Source organism: Paramisgurnus dabryanus, chromosome 14, assembly GCF_030506205.2.
Source record: "Paramisgurnus dabryanus chromosome 14, PD_genome_1.1, whole genome shotgun sequence".
Classification (NCBI taxonomy): Eukaryota; Metazoa; Chordata; class Actinopteri; order Cypriniformes; family Cobitidae; genus Paramisgurnus; species Paramisgurnus dabryanus.
This window is the reverse complement of record NC_133350.1, coordinates 38029328-38037030: the sequence shown is the minus strand read 5'-3', so window position 1 is coordinate 38037030 and position 7703 is coordinate 38029328. Positions and strand designations below refer to the sequence as shown.

The 7703-nt window shown below is 42.0% G+C and overlaps 3 non-coding genes across 3 annotated transcripts; all 3 read right to left on the bottom strand.

The window, feature by feature from the left end:
• Positions 1 to 1561: 1561 nt before the first annotated feature.
• Positions 1562 to 1634, bottom strand: trnav-aac (transfer RNA valine (anticodon AAC)). Its single transcript has one exon. It is a non-coding gene; the product is annotated as a tRNA-Val (tRNA).
• Positions 1635 to 2218: 584 nt separating this feature from the next.
• On the bottom strand, positions 2219 to 2291 carry trnav-uac (transfer RNA valine (anticodon UAC)). The gene has a single exon. It is a non-coding gene; the product is annotated as a tRNA-Val (tRNA).
• Positions 2292 to 2947: 656 nt separating this feature from the next.
• trnav-aac (transfer RNA valine (anticodon AAC)) lies at positions 2948 to 3020 on the bottom strand. The gene has a single exon. It is a non-coding gene; the product is annotated as a tRNA-Val (tRNA).
• Between the last annotated feature and the right edge of the window lie 4683 nt (positions 3021 to 7703).

The window sequence follows — 7703 nt, the reverse complement described above, 5'->3', positions numbered from 1 at the left end:
TACATTACTATTAATTAACACATTTACATTTTTCTGTGTTAGGTAGGCATAAACCACCAGCAACTCTCTCAAAACCAGACAGGCCTGATGAACACAGTGCTACTTCATCTCCACGGGAGGTTGGTATATGGACATGTACACGTGCCGACTCAACTGTAAAGATATGCCTGTTCCTGATCAGTGTTATTGTTTTTCACCAATTCCCTTTAATCCAGTGAGGGTTCCTTTGCCAGTACCTCCAGAGTTGTTAAATTATCTACAAGCAAGACCACATCGCCTTTGACACCAGTGAATGAAACCGTTTTCTGTCAGTGTAAGGACTTAATTTAACATCATTTTTCTTAATCAATTTCAAAGCAGATTTAACAAATGTAATGTTCATCTATGACTAATGTCATCCTGCATCCCTCCTCCCAGTGACCTCTGCACAGTCTACAGACTCTACTCCTCCCTGCAGCTGCTGTCCAGTCTTTCTCAGGACTCCCTGCAGCTTCTTCTGGGTACCCCTTAACTCAAAGTGACTGCCCTCATGTCTCCTGTTTCTGAATGTATGCATTGTAATTATTGTATCATAAAAATATAACTCTGTATTTTCATTGTAATGGATATCTGTTACATGCAGAAACCACTGTGGTAGTTTAATACTTTTGGCACAATCCTATTTATAACTGTACTGTATACATGCACATGGGCAGTAGGATTCATCTGTGTTTAAATGAAAAAGTACTGTGTAGCCTTATTAAGCCTGTTTCTGTTTCTTAAAACTGTCACTTAATTTCATAGATTGATTATTTATTTTGGTCATCTTGAGATATTTCCAGTATGTGTTCATTCAATATAATTGCCTTTGTTCACATTTTTGTGCACTTAACATGTTTATATTGTTGTGGTAGAATGATTGTCTTATAAAATTAAATAGGCATGCATTTAATTGTATTCTTTTAAATGTTAATTTTATTAAAAAAATTTTTATCTAAAAATGTCCTGAAAACTAGTTATTTATACACTATAAACACTATAAAGTTCTATAACACACTGCATCAGTAAAAAGTATTCAGAAACAAGTTTCATACAAAAAAAACAAAGTAAAGTGATAACTGATTTATAATTATTAAATATATGAATGAGTAAATGTGTCAAAAGGTATAAATAACGTCTTCATTTTCACCTTTACTGGGATTCGAACCGATGTTTAAGTGCGGCCACCCAAAGACACGCCCTCAAATTTTTCCTCGCTTCTGATTGGCTAGTCACCGTTCTACAGGTATCCATGGGCGGCCTTCGCATGTGAGGCGAACGTGATAACCACTACTCTACAGAAACCTTCACATTGTCTTCGCATGGTTGTTTCATAGATGTTTTGAGCATTTTCTCTCTTTGCAAAAACTTCCTAATGGCCAATTTTTTTCACCCACTTTCGAACCGATAGTTTTTCACGTATGAGGTGAATGTGAAGGCCTAAAATCTACACCTGCGTGTATCTCTGAAAGCGCTTCAAGACACAAGCACAAACACATCCCATGAATGACATTTGACGCGCATTTTTGTAAAAACTTTGGGTTGTTTCTGCTTGGTTTCGAACCGAGGACCTTTCGCGTGTTAGGCGAACGTGATAACCACTACACTACAGAAACCTGCCGTTCACAAAATTCGGCTGTTTTGACAGATTTTGCCACATATTTTCTCTATGAGCCACACTTTGCGGGAAAAACTCTTTTTGGCCACTTCAAAACTGCCCATATTTCACTTGTGAGGTGAATGGGACCGGCTGAAACCTACCATCGAATGTAACTTTGAAAGTGCTGTACGACTCAAGCCACGACTTTTCAGATGAGTGGCATTTGGCTTGCTTTTGTGTAAGAAACCACACATCGTTCCTGATGGGCTTCCAACAGTAGGACCTCTCGCTTTTTAGTTGAACGTAATAGTTGCTGATTTAAGGAAACATATCCACCTTTGTCATCTTATTTCATACAGATTTTATCATGTTTTACATTTCAATGTCACTTAATTTCTAAAGGGGCAACCTGCTACTGCCCAATTTCAAACTTTCACATGTATGGTTAAATCACTGAATGTCATTAACACTACAGGAAAAGATGCAAGCTCAGCTTTTACTGGTGGAACTTGACCATTACTCTATAAACACTGATATTTGAAATACAGCTACGTTTCAAATGAACGGCATTCGACTTGCTTTGCTTCAAAAACAGGCTATTGTTTCTGCTCGGTTTCGAACCGAGGACCTTTCGCGTGTAAAGCGAACGTGATTACCACTACTCTACAGAAACTTGCCATTGACGTAGTACGGCTGTTTTGACACATCATCCCATATATATTTTCTCTAAGCCACACTTTTAAGAGATAACCCCTTTTGGCCACGTCAAAACTGCCCATATATCACTTGTGAGGTGAATTGGACAGGATGAATCCTTCTATTGGATGTAGTTTTGAAACTGCAGTACGACTCAAGCCACGACTTATCGAATGAGTGGCATTTGGCTTGCTTTGAATTGTGTGCACTATTCCGGCGAATGTGATAATACCTACAAAAATTAGAGCAGGGGAGCCAAGCAAGGCTGAAGTTGAGGATTACACTTTCTTTTAATTATCTTGGAAGGAAATTATGTAACCTTTTACCTAAACAGATCTCAACTCGTTTAAGGCTAAAAGAAAAGCTTTGTTTCTGCTCGGTTTCGAACCGAGGACCTTTCGCGTGTGAGGCGATTTCGCGTTTTCGCATGGTTGTTTCATAGATGTTCTGCGCATTTTCTCTCTTTGCAAAACCTCCCTAATGGCCAATGTTCTTTCTAACCGATCGTTTTTCACGTGCAAGGTGAATGTGAAGGCCTAAAATCTACACCTGCGTGTATCTCTGAAAGCACTTCAAGACACAAGCACATTCCATGAATGACATTTGACTCGCATTTTTGTAAAAACTTTGGATTGTTTCTGCTCGGTTTCGAACCGAGGACCTTTCGCTTGTTTGGCGAACGTGATAACCACTACACTACAGCAACATGCCTTTCACGAAATTTGGCTGTTTTTAATTCAATTCAATTTTATTTATATAGCGCTTTTCAAAAAAGTCAATTGTTTCAAAGCAGCTTTACATAAATAGAAGCAGTGAAAAGCACAGAAAAACGACAGATAGCACAACAAAATACATGATAGCATGAGCAGTTAAATTTGCTGCGGCTATGACTCAATATTATAAGTGCACGTATTACTAAAGCAACGTATAGAAGAGGAAGCTAGGTAAAGCCCAAAAAGGCTGCCTCCCCGGGGTGAAAAACCCCCTAGGAGAAAAAAAACCCCGGGCTTTTATCAGAGGAAAAATAAGTCCTAGGAGGGAAAAACCCTTGGGAGAATGGATAAGGAGATTTAGAGGAGATTAAGCGGTTCTGCCGGTGATCGTTGGTCAGGCATCAGCTGGGCATAACGTTGATGGACAGCCAGTAGATCAGAGGTGTGCCGACTTTCACATCTACCGGGACTGGGTCTGTTTGTCTCGTTGTCCTCGGGTCGAGGACGAGACAGGGAGAGAAAAACAAAATCGTATTAGCGTAGCGGCCGTTCATATGTATTGAAGTGTCCCACAGTGATGTGGTTTAACTCAGCTTAATTCCAGACAGACTAACTATTGCGGCATAATTATATTATCCACAGTTGAGGATTTAGCAAATTGAGGGCCCAATGCGAGGGTATATATGGTAAATAAGGGTCACCTTCCGATCTTTAAGAGAAAATGAAACCTGACGACCCGTTTGATTAAGGCCTAAAGCCCCACTGTCGTCGTTAATGCAGGTTCAGTGGCAAACGGGTCTATATTGTATACCATTTACAGGACCAGGAGAAAACGCCAAAAACATCGCAACCCGACCATACGTGCTAACCCGTTTGACTAAGGCCGGAAGCCCCACTGTCGTCGTTAATGCAGGTTCAGTGGCAAACGGGTCTGTATGGCATACTATTCACAAGACACACGAAAGCGCGAAAAACGCAACCCGACCATACATACCAACCCGTTTGACTAAGGCTGGAGGCCCCACTGTCGTCGTTAATGCAGGTTAAGTGTCAAACGGGTCTGTATGGCATACTATTCATAAGACTTACGATAGCGCCAAAATCGCAACCCGACCATACGTGCCAACCCGTTTGACTAAGGCTGGAGGCCCCACTGTCGTCGTTAATGCAGGTTCAGTGGCAAACGGGTATGTATGGCATACTATTCACAAGACACACGAAAGCGCGAAAAACGCAACCCGACCATACATACCAACCCGTTTGACTAAGGCTGGAGGCCCCACTGTCGTCGTTAATGCAGGTTCAGTGGCAAACGGGTCGGTATGGCATACTATTCACAAGACACACGAAAGCGCGAAAAACGCAACCCGACCATACATACCAACCCGTTTGACTAAGGCTGGAGGCCCCACTGTCGTCGTTAATGCAGGTTCAGTGGCAAACGGGTCTGTATGGCATACTATTCACAAGACTTACGATAGCGCCAAAATCGCAACCCGACCATACGTGCCAATCCGTTTGACTAAGGCTGGAGGCCCCACTGTCGTCGTTAATGCAGGTTCAGTGGCAAACGTTGGCAAACTATTTAATGCAATTCATTTTAAGTGTTCATGCAGAAAAGGTTTTTATTTATTTATTTGGTTGGTCTGTGTTATGACCGTGAGTGCTTTGTTCCGTGAAAATAACTATTGCGAGTTAAGAACCTTTACTAGACAAATTATGTGAATGCTTTGTTGAAGAGAAAAGTTTTAAGTCTAGATTTAAAATGATGGACTGTTTCTGATTCTCGGACATCGGTTGGTAAATCATTCCAGAGCTTAGGGGCCAAGTAGGAAAAGGATCTTCCACTTTTAGACACTTTTGATAGTCTAGGGATAATCAATAGGCCAGAATTTTGCGACCGTAGTGTGCGTGATGGATTGTATTCTGATAGTAATTCTCTAAGATATGAGGGTGCTAAGCCATTTAAAGCTTTGTAGGTGATTAGTGATATTTTAAATTGGATGCGATATTTAACTGGTAGCCAGTGTAAAGATGCCAGAATTGGGCTTATGTGGTCATACTTCTTAGATCGAGTAAGTACCCTTGTAGAAGCGTTTTGAACTAGCTGAAGCTTGTTGACCTGATTTGAATGGCATCCCCCGAGTAGCGAGTTACAATAGTCTATTCTAGAGGTCATAAAAGCATGAATAAGCTTCTCTCCGTCAGATGTAGACAGTATATGGCGTATTTTGAGATATTTCTAAGATGGAAGAATGCTGTGCGGCAGACGTTGGCGATATGACTATCAAAGGATAAGTTACTGTCGAACATCACACCTAAGTTCCTAACCGTGGAAGATGGCACCACAGTACAGCCATCTATGTGCAATTTGTAGTCTGACATATTTTGTTTGTAGCGATTTGGTTTAATAATAAGTACCTCTGTCTTATTGGAGTTGAGCTTAAGAAAGTTATGTGCCATCCAGTCACTAACATTGCTAATGCAGTCTTTTAGCTTAGAAAACGTGTGTGTTTCGCTGGGATGCGAGGAGATGTAAAGCTGGGTATCATCCGCATAGCAGTGAAAACTTATATTATGTTTCCTGATAATGTCTCCTAGGGGTAACATGTATAACGAGAACAGGATAGGACCTAAAACTGATCCCTGCGGTACACCGTATTTAACCAGGGAGTGATATGACTCTTCCTCATTTACATAAACAAAGTGATAGCGATTGGTTAGATATGACCTAAATCAGGCTAGCGCCTGACCACTGATACCAACATAGTTTTCTAGTCTATTGAGTAAGATTGTGTCATCTATTGTGTCAAAGGCTGCACTAAGGTCTAGTAATATAAGAATTGAGATTTCACCACGATCGGATGTTAATAGGAGGTCATTTGTAACTCTAAGCAACGCTGTCTCTGTGCTATGGTGGGGCCTGAATCCTGATTGGAACTTTTCATATGTACTATTATTTGTCAAGAATGTGCCTAACTGGCTTGCCACTACCTTTTCTAATATTTTCGAAACAAAAGGGAGATTTGAGATTGGTCTAAAGTTATTAAGTTCTCCTTGGTCAAGCTGTGGTTTTTTATTCAGCGGTTTAATAACTGCTAGTTTGAAAGCTGTTGGAACGTATCCTATTTCTAGCGATGAGTTAAAGATATTTAGAACCGGGGTTGACACTACAGGGAATACCTCTTTAAGTAGTTTTGTGGGAACGGGGTCTAATATACAGGACGATGATTTGGATGATGTGACTAGTTTAGAGAGCTCATCTATTGTAGTAGGTTTAAATGAATCAAGATGTTCGTATAGTAGTCTAGTGTTAAGTGAACTAATGGGTAGAGTGGTGGCTGCCTGGGTAGCTACAATGTTTTCCCTAATAGCCGAAATTTTGTTAGAAAAGAAGTTCATGAAGTCGTTACTATTGTGTTGAAGTTTACTATTGGTTTCTGTTTGTTCTTTGTTTCTAGTCAGTTTCGCAACTGTGCTAAAGAGGAAGCGAGGGTTATTATGATTCTCATTTATAAGCTTGCTAAGATATGTAGATCTGGCGGTTTTAATAGCCTGTCTGTAGTGTTTAACACTCTGTTTCCATGCTGCACGCCATACTTCTAACTTTGTGCTTCTATAATTTCTTTCCATTTTTCTAGCTGCCTTTTTAAGGGCTGCGGTGTGATGGTCACATCATGGAGCTGGCGGTTTTTCTTTGAATCTCTTTTTTCGAATGGGAGCAACGGCATCCAATGTGTTAGAACAGACATTGTTTAGGTTCCCTTTCAGTCAGTCACTACGACGTCACATCGTGACCGACGAATTGGGAACTCGCTTAGAGAGACCAATCTGCTTCATACTCTACTAAAACGCCAATGAACTTGGCATTGAGATATTTGCATAATGCTGGCGCCGCCCCGCCAGGTGCGTATATAAGCCACAGGTGCAAATATGGAAATTAGCTTTTTCACTTCGAAAGCCGGCATTATCTGCTACTGAGAAGCTACTCTCTGCTCTTCTGGGAACGGTTGCTGAAGTTGATTGACAAGCAGTACTAACACAGCGGACGCTCGCAGTATTCCACTGCTCTGCATATTTTTTGTTTTGAGTTTAGTGTGTGCGTTGCCTCTCCCTGTGCGCATCATCAGCTGAGCACCTAAGAGTGATTTCCCTAAAGAGTGATACTTTTAAAGACAGCCACTCTCTCGTATATTCGGAGATCAGCGTCCTTTTCAGGATAGCTTTTCCTCCGTGCGATCTTGGATGCGAGAAGTACAAGGATTCCAGTGACGGTCACGAGCGATGTCTTCGTGCTTGGGCATCGAGCACTCCGAGGCTGCGTTCGTGGAGAACTTTTGCCCTCTCTGTGAGAGCATAACCCTCTTGGATTGCGGAGACGACTGTCGTTTCTATGGGTACGACGTCCGCGCCTTTGCAGTGCTGAACGCCGCCATGGTGCGGCTGTCAAGCGCCGCGCAGGACGCTCGCATAACTACGCTGAGTAGGACGGAGGATGCGTCCTTCACCTACCGGCCTTCTCATCCTCAGCCGGTTGAGGCTCCGGTGGAGACTGCAGAGTCGTGTTCTACGATTTCTGCCGAATCCATTGGACCTCCTTCTGATCCCGTCACTTCTGCAGCATCAGAGGGGTGCCCATTTTTTCCCTCCGAGGGGGAGTCGTCCCGGAGATGGCG